The sequence below is a fragment of the Lutra lutra genome, chromosome 1 (assembly GCF_902655055.1).
Source record: "Lutra lutra chromosome 1, mLutLut1.2, whole genome shotgun sequence".
NCBI classification, from domain to species: domain Eukaryota; kingdom Metazoa; phylum Chordata; class Mammalia; order Carnivora; family Mustelidae; genus Lutra; species Lutra lutra.
The window spans coordinates 29,857,934-29,874,317 of record NC_062278.1 but is presented as its reverse complement, the minus strand read 5'-3'; positions in this window follow the sequence as shown (position 1 = coordinate 29,874,317).

Sequence of the window (16,384 nt, the reverse complement as noted above, 5' to 3'; positions counted from 1 at the left end):
TTACTTCTAGGATATAATTATTTTCAATATTAAGTCTCCAATTTGGATATTAAATATGTAAATTGTTTACTTATCTCAAAAATAGGACACTAAAAGTTATTGCAGAATATATTGTCTATTCTAGTTATATATTCCCGAATGTATTATCTTTTCTAAACTTTTACTATTTTTTAACCCTTTGCTTTTCTGATCCTTTAATATTGTAGTATATCAGTTCAAGTATTAAATAAACCAATAGTATTGCCACTGAATCAACACTAGGATTCTACCAAAAAGTGCCTCAAATCCTCCAAATACATTCAAATTTATTTCTACAAAATAACTTTATGATTTAAGTAACAGGGCAATTTTAAAATATCAACTCAGATTCATTAACAACAACAACAAAAATGACCCAACTCACAGCCAAAAATGAAAATATAGGCTGTTATGGCACACTGTATCTATTAAACTGTATCATATAAATATTGTATTTTCTTTCTACTCTTTTCTCATCATTGCCAAGGAAAAATGTTTTCCAGAATAAAGTAGTATTCCCAGTAAGGTAAGCAGAGATAGGGAACAGGTTATTAGTAGTAAATCTGCACTGGTCATTCATTCTAAGAAATGGGAGAAACTGTAATCTTTTGTTTTATTTTGGTGGAGAGATTATATAGTTATCAGTGGAAATTGGTAAATTGTGTTTTTCTTTGATTTCAAATAGAATCTCTCTCTAAATTTATTCTGTCTCCTGCAAATCCACTTTCTTGATCATTTTATCCTACTCCTTTTTTTTATTACAACTCAAAATCTAAAGTTATTTTAGTATTTACCCATTTTTTCATCCTTACGTTTAAAATATCTTTAGATTTTAGTGTTTCATAATGTATGGATTTCCTACTCACTCACCTGTATAATACTATTTTATGATAATAGTAACTCAGAAAAAATACTACCCAAACCATACGAAGTAAGGCAGTTTAGTCTTTCAAGAAGGATCCCAATATTGAAAATTCATTGAGGCTTTAAAATGGATTATTAAACCTATGTAAGACTTCAAAGTACCCTAATCCGTATTAGCATGTTTTGCGTTTCTATACATAATGGAAAATATTTAAAATCCATTACTCCACTCATGAACATAATTAATTATTTAGTTGCCATCCATAGTGCACCTGTCATGTACCACAGAAAATTTATGTCTTTTGGATGATCTGCAATAACTAAAAGCAAATAAAATTCACTTTGCACTACCAGCAAATAAAACATCGCAGTACCTAGGTATGGTCAGAATTAAACAAACGTATTGGCTAGTGGAAAGATAGTCAATAGTCTGACTTCATGATAAATTCAACCTACACATCAGAGCTTACATAAAAGACCAAAATAACAGTTAATTTTTACTGAGGCTGGTTTGACAGTACAACAGTTAAAGTCACCCAAGTTGTAAAAAGAAAATGTATGGCATCTCTTTAATTAGAGTTTAAATCTGCTCATCTTGATACAATAATAAACTGAGAAACACCAGGTTATATGCCCTTTTAGAAGACAGCGATTGTACATGATACATGTGGCCCTTTCCGATTCAAGGCCTGATTCTTGGCTTCTGCTTCTGAAACACAATGTTTCATTTTAATAAAAAATACATTACTGCAGTAAGATAAGGTCATCAGCTGTTAAGTGTAATGCAATTTCTGTAATAAAATTAATTTTATAGCCTGTATAAAAGACTTTATGTGGGTTAAATACTTTTAATTAGTAGCTAAATTCTATTCCTTAGAATGCATAAATGAAGCACCTCCACACCCCTCCCATAAAATGAACGCATATACTGTAAAATGTCAGTACAATTCTTTATGACCTCAATTCTTTGTGTGATTCTAAAATGCCGGCTGGTGTCAACTGCAGGCTAATATGGCCTTTTTTGGCCACAGGGACAGAAGACTGATTTGCTGGTGCTTCAAGACTAAAAACAGTTGTACCAGTGAAAACCCCTTAGAGGTCAGCTATTTCTACACAGCAATTCAGGCACAAAAGAATCTGATACATGGGAGTCAACTTATTAAGTCCAAGCTAATCATCCAGCAAATGAACACATTAAACCTGAAATGAAAGCCGAGTAACACTAAAGGAGATGCAAACCGCACCTATAACCAATACTGAAAAAACATCTCAATATGGGTAAAATGGTCATTGCATAAGAAAGGGCAACATAGGGGCGCCTGGGTGGCTCAGTGGGTTAAGCCGCTGCCTTCGGCTCAGGTCATGATCTCAGGGTCCTGGGATCGAGTCCCGCATCGGGCTCTCTGCTCAGCGGGGAGCCTGCTTCCCTCTCTCTCTCTCTCTGCCTGCCTCTCCGTCTACTTGTGATCTCTCTCTCTGTCAAATAAATAAATAAATAAGTCTTTAAAAAAAAAAAAAGAAAGGGCAACATATTACCGGTAAAATGTACATATAAATGTGAACTCAATAACCTCCTTGCTTTGTGAAAAGTTTTCAATATGAGGTATTTCCTCACTGGAAAAGGATTTAGAACTGGCACAGAATTTAAAATTGGACAGCTTTGAAGTTGAATCCCCAGCCCTTCTACCAACTAATTAAGATCCAAGGCAAGTTATTTAATCTTTCTGATCCTGTTTTAGCGTTCATTTTTAAATAAAGATAAGAACAGTTGTCTCACACGGCTATTATCAAACTTAAACATGACAACAATACAGAATCCTTGGCATTAAGGCTGGTCTTTATCAGTATGGAATGACTATACTTTTCCTTCTAATTTTACTCCCTTTCCATGGACTGATGGAGGTCCACTGAAGGTAGAGAAGTAATCAGATTTTCGATGCTCTTTTGTCAAAATTATTGGGCTCATGCAGAAAATCACTGAGGCAAGGAAGTGACACTTGGCTAAAAATATCATCACATTATATAAAATATGATATTAAATTCATTCTTACTATTAAATTATAAATTTGTTTCCCAAGTGGCATGTGGAGGCTCTTCGATACATGTTATACCTAAGGCAGCAACCCTACCGAGAAGACAGGAAGTGGCCTTAAGAGATCCATTTTTATCGTGCCCCTCACTTAACTTTGGACAGGAATTACAAGCAAAGGGACAGCATTTAGAAGCTGTTAGTCATGCACACAATGCTCAGATATTCTCTTCCCTCAATCTCAGCACATCCAGTCTGCACATACAAACACACTCCCTGGCCCTCTGATTCACAAACCCACGTTCGTCTTTCTGCCCTGGTCTTTCTCAGTCTGAAGCTACTCATTTTTGATACTAGATGAGCCACCAGGAACTGACCCTGGGACAGAAAGATGCATGACAAAGTTCCACAACAACAGAGCCTGATTCCAGCATGGCAGGGTTGGGGTGGGGGGGGCAAGATAATGTGGAGGGAAGACACACCATTTCAATGAGGAATTCAGTAGCATAAACATGACCAAGCTCATAGTTAGCCCTTGTGTCTGATTGTTCTATTTTTGTTCATATTCACTTCCTCTGGTTGAGGTCCCTCTTCCCAAATTTATACTTTCAATGAATATGAAAAACTCTATTGTCATGTATTATTTTTAATTATATAAAATTAGTGTCATTTCATTAACCTTTCCCTAAAGAAGCAACTTATTTTCAGAATCTTACAGCTGTTGTTTTACCATTTTGTTGATCTTAAACTTATGTTTGTATCTTTTTTACACATGCTTTAAAGGGCCATGCCTGAAATGGAGCAATTTTTTTTTCCCATTTAAAAAAAGTAGAAAATTTGGGCTATTTCCTTTTGTGTATTATTATCAACATAATGGATTATTTTATTTGAAAGTCTCATTTTTTATTTAATACAAATTCCTCCAGTTTTATAACAAATATTTAATCTATTAGTACATCTCAATTAATACATTATTCTCTCATTTTTTATTCATAATCATCTATTTTTTCTAACAATAAATTAAGGAAGAAGATATGCTCCTGTGTTGCTTTTCATCTTTTCAAGTTTCTTTAGTCACTCCTCTTAAAAGAAGAAATACTAATCTGATTGATTAACATTTGACCAACACATGGGCTCCATTAACTAATGGCAGGCTCACCATATATTAAAAAACCATGGGCTCACCAAAAGCAAGGCAAGCAAGGGCAAAAATGAACTACTAGACTTCATCAAGATCAAAAGCTTCTGCACAGCAAAGGAAAGAGTCAACAAAACCAAAAGACAACCAACAGAATGGAGAAGATATTTGCAAATGCCATATCAGATAAAGGGATAGTATCCAAAATCTATAAAGAACTTATCAAACTCAACACCCAAAGAACAAATAATACAGTCAAGAAATGGGCAGAAGATATGAACAGACATTTCTGCAAAGAAGACATCCAAATGGTCAGAAAACACATGAAAAAGTGCTCAACATCACTCTGCATCAGGGAAATACGAATCAAAACCTCAATAAGATACTACTTTACACCAGTCAGAATGGCTAAAATTAACTAGCCAGGAAAAAAAAACAGGTGTTGGTGAGGATGCAGAGAAAGAGGAACCCTCCTGCGCTGTTGGTGGGGATGCAAGCTAGGGAAGCCACTCTAGAAAACAGTGTGAAGGTTCCTCAAAAAGTTGAAAAGAGCTACCCTATGACCCAGCAATTGCACTACTGAGTATTTATCCCAAAGACACAAGCGTAGTGATCCGAAGGGGCATGTGGCACCCCAATGTTTATAGCAGCAATGTCCACAATAGCCAAACTATGGAAAGAGCCTAGATGTTCATCAACAGATGAATGGATAAAGATGTGGTGCACACGTGCGCGCACACACACACACACACACACACACACACAGGAATACTATGCAGACATCAAAAAATGAAACCTTGGGGCACCTGGGTGGCTCAGTGGGTTAAAGCCTCTGCCTTCGGCTCAGGTCATGATCCCAGGGTCCTGGGATCGAGCCCCACATCGGGCTCTCTGCTCAGTGGGGAGCCTGCTTCCTCCTCTCTCTCTCTCTGCCTACTTGTGATCTCTGTCTGTCAAATAAATAAATAAAATCTTAAAAAAAAAATGAAACCTTGCCATTTGCAACCACGTGGATGGAACTAGAGGATATTATGCTAAGCGAAATAAGTCAATCAGAGAAAGACAATAATCATATGACCTCTCTGATATGAGGAATTTGAGAAATAAGACAGAGGTTCATAGGGAAAGGGAGGGAAAAATGAAACAAGACTAAACCAGAGAGGCAGACAAACCATCGGAGACTTTTAATCTCAGGGTACAAAATGAGGGTTGCTGGAGTGGAGGGGGATAGGAGGGATGGGTTGGCTGGGTTATGGACATTGGGGAGGGTATGTGCTATGATGAGTGCTGTGAATCGTGTAAAACTGATGAATCACAGACCTGTACCCCTGAAACAAAAAATACATTATATGTTGATAAAAAAACATGAGCTGAAACAGGACACTCCTTTCCTTCTGTTCTCTGACATTGTGAATTAAGAAGCTCTCTCCTTGGCGCGCATTCTTTCTCAATGCAGCAGAGTCAAAATGTTGAGCCAATGCTAGACTTTAACAACCCACAGTATGGGATGCCTGGGTGGCTCAGTTGACTAAGCATCTGCCTTTGGCTCAGGTCGTGATCCCAGGACCCAGGGATTGCGTCCCACATCAGGCTCCCTGCTGAGCAGGGAGCCCACTTCTCCCGCTGCCTGAGGCTCCCCCTGCTTGTGCTCACTCACTCTTGCTCTCTCTCTGACAAATAAATAAATAAAATCTTTAAAAAAAATGTTTAAGAAAAAAACCAACCCACAATATATTATCTGATGACTTAGAAGGGTAGTAATGTCCTATGCATAGGCCTTAAACATCAACTTTGCGTATCTACCTGGCTTCAAGAGAGAAACCATATTGGAGGACAAGTTCAAGGCAATGTACCAAACAGAATTATTTTTTTCCCAAATAGAAATGTTTTGAAAAATGAAAGTTTATTCAAATGTGTCAGGACATTGTTTACCACTCTAGTTGCACCTATGTGATTTATTTTTATAAAATAATAACATACAAGGATTCTTAATTTTCAAACTACCTTGAACTGGTATTAATTCAAGGCTCCCCTATAATGATTAGTATCCCAGATGCCTTTGACTATGCTCCAAATTAACTGAATATTATTCAGTATGTGTATAATTGTCTTCTTTTTTTTTTAAGATTTTATTTATTTATTTGACAGACAGAGATCACAAGTAGGCAAAGAGGCAGGCAGAGAGAGAGAGGAGGAAGCAGGCTCCCTGCTGAGCAAAGAGCCCGACGTGGGGCTCGATCCCAGGACCCTGAGATCATGACCTGAGCCGAAAGCAGAGGCTTTAACCCACTGAGCCACCCAGGCACCCCCAACTGTCTTCTTTTTAATGTAGTTCATTTTTCAGTTAATTTAACATTTTAATGAAGAAAAATGCTCATACTAAAAATTTCACAAATAAGTGATAGGTTTAGTTTTTAAAACATCAGAAATGTTTTGAAAATATTAAAGGCATGCATCTGAAACAAAGATGTTAGACTTCATTAGGGAGAATAACCTCCTCTACACTTGAGCAAAGGTATTAGAACAAAAAGTAGATCAGTCCCATCACCCTGGTCCCAACAGCTAACTAATTCAAATGGCTGGGAAAAGAACAAGGAAAACAAAATAACACAAATTATAAAAATAATCATCTACAGTGGAATGTTGAAAAATTGCTGTATCAAAGTATAAGAATGTTTAATATACATCACATCATCAGTCCTGGGATATAGATTCTATTACTGATTTCACAAAACAAATGAGGAAACTGAGGTCTGAATAGGTAAAGAATCAATTGTCAGTTCTTTACTTCTTAGTTCTAGTTGCCTCTGAGACTTGGCTACATTCCTTTACCAAAGGTCCTTGAACCACTGTTTGTGACCATTGGCCATGTACCAGTCAGTCATCTTTTATATATCCTTAGCTCTTTACTGGTGAAGGTCTTAAAAATATTCAGTAGAACTTTGCTTTTGCTTTTTTTTTAGTCATATTGCTAAATATATTGCCTTTATTTTAAGAATAATGTATGATATGAAAGAGCATTATTTCTGAATAGCAGTTTAAGCCATAATACGAGGTGTTCAAGCACTAGGGGAGTTGGTAGGACAAAGGGTCTTAAACAAAACCAAACTTTCCCCTCATCTAGAAATATATGTATATGTTTTATAGGAATTCTATGGAATTCCTGATTATGTACCAAGTTTCTAAGTTGTCTTTCTATCTTTATTAGTAAAAATGATCTAGGAGTATAAATAAAGAAAACATTTTATTGAATTAACTGGTCATTATATCTCTAAGTTTTGTTTAATATTTATCCTAGCCAAAAAAAAAAAAAAAAAAATCAGCAGAGAGATGCAGTATTAGCTATCCTTTGGAACACTGCTCTACAAAATGGAAAAGATGAAAATGTTTCTACACAATGTTTTAAATCTCTTTTCCTGTATATCCTAAAGGAACCAAGAAATTGATGTGCTTCAAGGAAAAAAAAAATCAAAAAAGATTTTTTGGGGGGAAGAAAGACTATTATTCTACCCTTAGAGATCAGACTTAAAAGCCAAGAAAAACTTCCTTAGATTATCATGTTATAGAGCAAACCAGTCTTTAAATCCACCAAAACACTGCTAGAATGCTAAAACACAATGTGTGTGAACAAATCACAAGTGATTTGAGAAACATCGATTTTGTTTTGGGTTGGGGTGTGGGTGTGTGTCCTAAACCACTGGTTTATAAAGTACAAAAGGATGTGATATAACATGGATTTGAGAATATAAACCACAGAGACATCTATTAACAGGCTTCCTTTGACATTGAATTACGTTTTCCAAAATAGTTTTGTTTTTGTTTTTTGTGGGATTTTTTGTTGCACAAAGAAGAAAATGGACAAAAAAAAAGACAAAAATGGACAGCTACCAGAGAGAGGCATGTCTGAAATTAGAAATCTAAAAATTCAAATTTATTTCTATTTTTTAAAAATCAGTCTTTTCATTAATAAAAAAGTTATACTCATTAAGAATACATTTTGTTCCAATTTTATTAAACACTTTGTTTTCTTTTCTAAAGTTCTAAATCATTACTGGTATCACTATCAGTGTCTTCCAACTCTCTCAGTGAATTTAAATGGCAGTATCATTCCTTAATTTATCTATGATCTCAAAAATTCCATTAGAAAATTAGCAAATTGCTCACAAGGCTGATATAAATCAAGGCAAGAACTTGTTTTTGGAGACAATCAAATCTTGACTAAAATAAGAAATACATTAAAAATATGAATATATCCTAAATGTTACAAAGCACATAAATCCAGCTGAGATATAAATTTAAAAGGGCAATTACATAGCATGAAACCAGATAACCTAACTAGTTCATAATATTTTATATTTAATATAATATATTATAAATGATATAGTTACTAATGAGCTAATGGCTTTTATAGGAAACCTGGTAGTAATTCAGTAAGATGTCAAAGCAGCAAAGAGGTCAAATTCATTTCTATGTTCTTCCATTCATCTGTGGAATGATGAGGGATTTCCAATCACAAAAGTGTTTTATGATAACCTAAAGAACAACCTTGACAAATATGAGATTTTAGGGAAGACTTCATGAAAAAGCAACTTCAGACAAACAAAAACAGAGAATTACGAGGACCAGTTGGTATTTATTAGAAAATTTTGAATGGGTTAAATCATCAACTCAGGTAAATCACATGTCCTAAGAATGTAATTATGACTGAAAACTAGTCAAAAATTATGACCAAATTAAAATTTTTACCAGTGTAAAAATTATGAACCATAAAATGCTAACTTTGACTCAGGGATGCGACACTTAATTGGATATATTATAAAAACTGAATGGCTAATGAGATACTTATAAGGTACCCTTTATGCAAAATCTACTTGTTCCTATGATATTAAGACTCCTAGCGAATTTCAGATCCTAATACAGGAACAACTTTCTTCTCTTTGAATTCAGTTTAAACTTACCCTTAGCTAATACTTTCAAATTTGTCCTTGTTCTTGAGCAAGAGCTCACCATTGAAAAACAGCCACGGGAAGAAAGTTCTCTCAAGATTTTAGTAAAGGATGTTTAGGATGTTTTTAATGATCACGAAGGACATAGTGCAGATACTTTTGATGAGACAGCTTAATTTATAAGTCAATTACATAAAAACCACCTAATAACAATAATTTCAGAAAGAAAGGTTTGGCAATGAACCCACTATATAGCTTCATCTGCACTTGATTACGAAATTCAAACGACAGAAGACCATAACAGTGTTCCACTGAGAGCTGATGGCGGCTTGGACAATTGTATTATCAGTGTAAAATCTCTTGAATCTATCTATATTCAATTGAAAAATGGACTTGCAGGATTTCCTGATGGATTAAGTATGGAACAAAAGAAAAAGAACAGTTAAGAATTTACTCCATGGGTTTTGGTTTAAATAATTAAACAATGGAATTTATTTACTGAAATGGGCAAGATTTTAGGAGTACCAATTTTTGAAGGAGGAAAGGTCAGAAGGTCAATTTTGCAAGTAATAATGTTGAGTTACTTATTAGATTTTAAGTGGAAGTATCAACGAAGCAGTGAAATATACAATTCTGGAGTTCAGCAGAGTATTGAAAGTTGGAAATAAAAATCTGAAAGTTAGCAGTATATGCATGAGAGTTAAAGCATGAGATCAACAAAGGATTAAGTTTGGATAGAAAAAATTAGTGTCAGAATTTAGCTCTGTCATGTTGCAATGTAGAAGTCAGGAAGATGGGAGACAAGCAAAGGAGCATAAGAAGCAACAGTTTATTCAGTAGGTAGAAGCCAGACTATAGCATCCTAAAAACCAAGTGAAGAAAATTCTTGAAGAAGTGAATGATCAGCTATGTCAAATGCTAAGAAAAAGACTGAGTTGAGGAATAAGGAGGTTGGTATTGTCCTTGGAAAGCACACTTTTTGTAAAGTAGCAAAGGAGAAGACAGATTGGGGTGGAATCTCCAAAAACTATGAAGAAAGGATTTCGTTACAATGGGTACAGACTACTATAGCAGCTTAGATCTGGGGATCAGAGAAAAGAGGCAGGACCTTGAGAGGGCTGTATGACCCGGAAAGGTTTTCTAAGAGAAGAAAAATTGTATCATATTTGTATATGAAGAAAATCATTAATTGCAAAGAGGAGAACTGATGATATAGAAAAAGGGGAAAGTTTGTGGATTAATGTCCCGGGGTTAGGTGAGAGATGATAAGGTCTAGCCCACAAGTGGAAGGCTTGGTGTTTCCTATGGATACAGTCTGACTTCCCAAAGCCTCTACCCATAAGAGCAATACTTTATAGTATAAGCCAGATCATGACACATGTCTAGTTAAACACTCTCCAGTGGCTTTCCATGTCACTCAAAGTAAAAGCCTGGGACGTTACAAATACCTACAAGGAACTGAATAATCTGGCCCCATTATCTGTCTACCTCCTTGTGTTCTACTGTGCCTGTTGCTCATTACAGTCCAGTGACACAAAACTCCTTGCCCTTCCTTGAATACATCAGGCACTGCAAATTTCCTACCGCACACGCTGTGCACTTCAGCACTATGCTATGCTGCATGGCTTATCCTCTTTTACTTTGGGTTTTTGCTTGAACATCACCTGTTCAGTGAGACCTTCTTTGACCATGCTATCTAAAACTGCAATTTGGGGGCACCTGGGTGGATCAGTGGGTTAAAGCCTCTGCCTTCAGCTCAGGTCATGATCCCAGGGTCCTGGGATGGAGCCCCACATAGGGCTCTCTGCTTGGCAGGGAGCCTGCTTACCTTCCTCTCTCTGCCTGCCTCTCTGCCTACTTGTGGTCTCTGTCTGTCAAATAAATAAATAAAATCTTAAAAAAATAATAATAAAACTGCAATTTGTATGCCCTCCCTCTCTCCCTCTCAATGTATATATATTTTTCCCTCAGCATTTATCAGCTTATGACAAATGTGTTTTATTTTCTTTGAGTCTGTCTTACCACAATAGAAGGTAAGTTCTAAGGGGACCACGATTTTTGTGTATTGTTCCCTGTTCTATCTCCTAAATTAGCTAAATCCCTACTGTAGCACCTAAATCAGTGACTGTTGCATATTAGATTCTCATTAAGTTTGTCAAACCAATCAAAGAAATGAAAGTTTAGGACTTAACTCCAAACACTGACTTTTCAATCCTTTCAAAATTTTCAATCTACATAAGACAGGATGGACCTAGAGAGTATTATGCTAAGTGAAGTAAGTCTGACAGAGAAAAACAAAAATACCATATGATTTCATATGGAACCTAAAAAAAAAAAAAAAAAAAAAAACAAATGAACATACACACAAAAAGCAGAATCAGACTTATAGATACCAAACTGATGGTTGCCAGAGGGGCAGAAAGTGGAGGGGATGGGCAAAATGGGTGGAGAGAAATGGGAGAGACAGGTTTCCAGTTACAGAATGATTAAGTCATGGAATAAAAGGCAGAGCATGGAGAATATAGTCAGTGGTACTGTAACTGCATTGCGAGGTGACAGATGGTAGGCACACCTGTGGTGAGCACAGCGTAATGCACAGACTTTTTGAAATGACTCTGGTGTACCCCAGAAACTAATACAACATGGTGCATCAACTCTACTCAAAAAATAAAAATTAAAAAAATATATAATACTGCTTAATAATTATACAAGTGTGTACATTTTAGAGAAGCTTTTGATTTTTCCATTAAATTTCTCATAAGACAGGAATAGAAAGCCACAACAAATCTTGGTAACTAGAACATTTGTGAAGCTCTATAAAAGAAAGATACATTTCATCCTTTGAATTGGAAGAAACTATGCCCTCCAGAAGATGTTTAATGCTCTAACAGCAAGCACAATTAAACATTTCAAGATAAGGAAAAATATAAACAAAAGAAGTATCTTTTTTGTAAATTGTATGTAACTTAAAGTATTTATGGATATTCAAGGTAAACCACAGTTTTGGTTTCGCTTTTTGTTTTTGATTTTGCTTTTTAGTAATGCCAAGGCTCTGGTTTGCTCTATTGCTAAGAAAAGCAAAGAAACTAAGGCATCGCCTAAGCTCGTTGATTAAATCTGGTTTACCATGTACTGAGTGGAAAATAAACAACAGAAGCTTATTTCTAATGCATTTCCAGTATAATGGCACTTGGACTCCAAAAGATGCTGCCACCATCTAGGCTAACTTGTTCGATCATATGCATCAGCTTGACCTGATATTTACATAAAATATTAAATCCTTAAAATTCAGCAACTGAATTTCAAAGAAAAAAAAGGATTTAGTATAAAGTAACGCTGAAATAAGTGTGTGAAAATTCAACTTCTGATCTCACTTCTTTTTCAGTCTAACTAATTATATTCCTTTGTGAACCCATTTCCTTGTCTATAGAACTGGTAGGTTAAACCATATTTCTATATTCTTTCTTTTTTGTGGGCTCTAATTATTAAAATAGAGTTTTCTGGGGCGCCTGGGTGGCTCAGTGGGTTAAGCCTCTGCCTTCGGCTCAGGTCATGGTCTCAGGGTCCTGGGATCGAGCCCTGCATCACATCGCATAGAGCTCTCTGCTCAGCAGGGAGCCTGCTTCCCCGCTTTCTCTCTGCCTGCCTCTCTGCCTACTTGTGATCTCTCTCTGTGTCAAATAAATAAATAAAATCTTTAAAAAAATAAAATAAAATAGAGTTTTCCTCCAATCCATTCTTTTTTGTTTTGTTTTAACTTTTCTTTTTTTAACTTTATTTATTTGACGGAGATCACAAGCAGGCAGAGAGGCAGGCAGAGAGAGGGAGAGGGAAGCAGGCTCTCGCTGAGCAGAGAGCCCGATGCGGGGCTCAATCCCAAGATCCCGAGATCATGACCAGTGCCAAAGGCAGGGGCCAACCCACTGAGCCACCCAGGCACCCCTCCTCCAATCCATTCTTGCAAAAGGAAAAATATTCACCAGAAATCCCAGCTTATACAAAGTTTTATTACTTTTTTTAAAGATTTTATGTATTTATTTGACAGAGAGACAGCAAGAGAAGGAACACAAGCAGGGGGAGTGGGAAGGGAGAAGCAGGCTTCCCACTGATCGAAGAGCCCAATGTGGGGCTTGATCCTAGGACCCTGGGATCATGACCTGAGCCAAAGGCAGACACTTAACAGCTGAGCCACACTGAGCACCCAGATGCCCCAGTTTTATTACTCTTAGATGATTTGCATAACTCCTAACACAATGGGTCATTTATAAGATATACTTTATTTTGGAAATTAAAATTGTACACAACTAAGTAACTTTACCTTAGTAAAAGATTAAAAATAAATAATTTTTAATTTCCATACATATTAAACACTCTAAGGTACAAATTTGTGCAAAACTATAGATTTGCTAAAGACTATACTCTGACTCATCATTTTGATGCAAGTTTGGAAGAATAATCTCAACACTCTGTAAAATAGAGTGATTTATTGACATGTCATGATATTTGTTGTATAATATAAGTACAAAATGATAAATATAAAATGATTCATCATGCCATTCCATAAATATTGTAATGGATTATTAAACTGATAAAATCTAGTGGTAGAAATATAATGAGCTCATGTCACATTTGTATAAAAGCTAGATGATAAACTGTGCCTTCTATAGAGGCTGTTATATCCTTAGAAAGATCTAAAGTGAGGATTTTTGGAGCACAGAGTAAGAAAAATAACTCTCAGTACAATTTATAAGGCTCAATTAAGAACACTGATTAAGAACACTTGTTGAGAAGACAGACTAATACAAGAATATATAATGATTACAATCTGGGCACTCATGTGATAGGTTTTCATTATAAAGACTGTTCTTTGAATAGTTAGTCTAAAATATTTACAGACAACACTTGGAGTTAAATGAATCAATATGTCTAAGTAAAATTTCAATATGTGTCATATATAGAGACATACATATATCTAAATTTTAAAAATAGTATGCATATAATAATTAGCATCACATCATATTTGTATGAGCTTGAAAGTATTACTTTGGCAAATAATTTCCATTGTGCCCTCATACTATGAAAGATACATAACTTTGGAGGGAAGCTTATGATTTAGAGAAATTTTATTCCCTAAATAGATGGTTGTTAGTCTGATGGCTTTATACCTAGAATTAGCTAAAGATACTGTTTTTTATAACAGAGAACATGGCAAAAAAAAGTTGTTTCAACTTATTTATGTAAATATATACATACATACCTATACATTTGTGATAAAGATATGAGATAAGCACAGACCCCTCCCTCAAAAATTACTTCTTTACCAAATAATGGCATAGTGTATTTTATATAAAATTTGGAAAAACTGGCATTAATAGGTACATATTCCCTTTGAAATATCTTAGATCTATTGTGGCTTTATACTGTATTACTATTTCAGACCAGAAAACTGTATTTTGGATAAAAAGAGTTACCTGCTTAAAATTAAAAGGCCTGGTTCAGATCTAACTATATATCCTAATATAATGAAAGTAATGTTCAGACATTTTTTTCTTCTTCTTTCTAAAGGTTAGAAAACTAATCATACCATACTACTCAGTTAAATTCTAAATCATTAATAATTCACCTTTAAATTTGGTTATCAAAAGACTAAGCTACAATTCTCTAATAGCAGTGGTACCACCCACTGGCCTGACCCAGAGTGTGAGGGGGGCCTATAGCAGTTCTCCTGGATTTGTTTATAGCTGGTTCCTTTACCATAAAGGCAATGATTCAACTGGGAATGACCGGAGGCTTTGCAGTCAGACTTCCCAGATAAAATTATTTCCTCAGCCACTTGTCAGCTCTGTGGCCTTCATCATGTGCATTAGTCTCCTCTTGCTTTTTAACAGCTTACCACATTACAGGCTTCGAACAACCCCAGTGTACTATCTTTAGTTCCCGTGGGTCGGGAATGTAGGCACGGCTCCTCTGTTCAGGGACTCACAGACCGAAAGCAAGGTGTTGGCCAGCCTGCAGTTCTCATCTGGAGCTCGGGGTCCTCTTCCAGGCTTGTTCGGGTTGATGACAGAATTCAGCTCCTTCTAGGTAAAGGACTAAAAGGCCCTGTTCCCTTGTGGGCTGACAACAAACGTTGCTCTCAACTCTTATAGGCACCCCTTAGATCCTAGCCATATGGTCCTCTCAAAATATGGTAGTTTACTTCTCTGAAGCCAGCAAAACTAACCCCAATCTGCTACAGAGATTTACAGAACATAAAATGTTCACAAGATTGACTGTTTCATTACCTTTGCCTTATAACTTGACTTAATCATACACACACCCCACCTCACTCCACCCAAGGGTAGGCTATTACATAGGAAATGCATACAGAAGGCTTGTATAAAATTATTTATTTTGCCACAAGTGTGCTCAATGATCTTTGTCAAGTTATACCTCAGTTTCCTTATCTGGGTAATCATGATGCCTATCTCAAAAGTTTGGTCGGAAGAGAAGTTAGCATACAGGATTGCTCTGCAAGATTACTTCATGGTCATGATTGACAGCTGAAAAATTCTGCACAGTTACCAAATTAGGTAACTCATTTCTCCCTTGAAGAATACAGTTAGAATTACCTTGAATAAACATAGTTAGGAATTAGATTTTCAATTGTTTAAATGAGCTGATATGTAACACAATGTAATCAGGCTTCTAGAATGATTGAATCTAATGTTAATCAAAAACTGACAGCAACTGATTTCTAACTTATGGATAACAAATCACTTAATTGAATTCTGATTATTATTTTAAAAGTCAAGGATACATACTAGGACCGACAATGACATCAATTTCTCCCCACTCCGCTCCAACATATATAATTTTTATAATCTTCCATTCTCCCTACTGTTCCCAATGCTCTTTTACTGCCCACAGTTACATCCACTTGTAGGCTGGAAGCCATCTGGGGGGGAAACGACCCCTATGCCAAGTCAAGAACTTCGGATGATCGGACAGCCTTGGAGTAAACATTGTAGATGCTTTTCGAGCAGTACTGTGCCCAGGAGATGGGAGAGATTCATTTTGGGAATTCCCCAGGTTTAATGCACAACCCGTTTTCCCTTACATCTAGCACATAGATGAATTTGCTTGAGATTTTGGCTTAGAGGAAAGATTCTTGAAGAATACCTAGACTCCATTCTGATGAGCGTACCAGAGCACGGCAGCGAGACACCCAGCCTTTGGAAGCTATGGAGGCAAACAGCCCAGCAGCAACGCCCTGTTCCAAGCACCAGCGGCAAGCGGGCTGTGCGTTAGCCATGGTAGCTTCCCTGTCAGACCAGTCTGCTGGGGAAGTCTTACTGTTTGCAGGCGCACGACCTCCACATCAGCTTCTCTGCCCCAAATAAAGTTTGC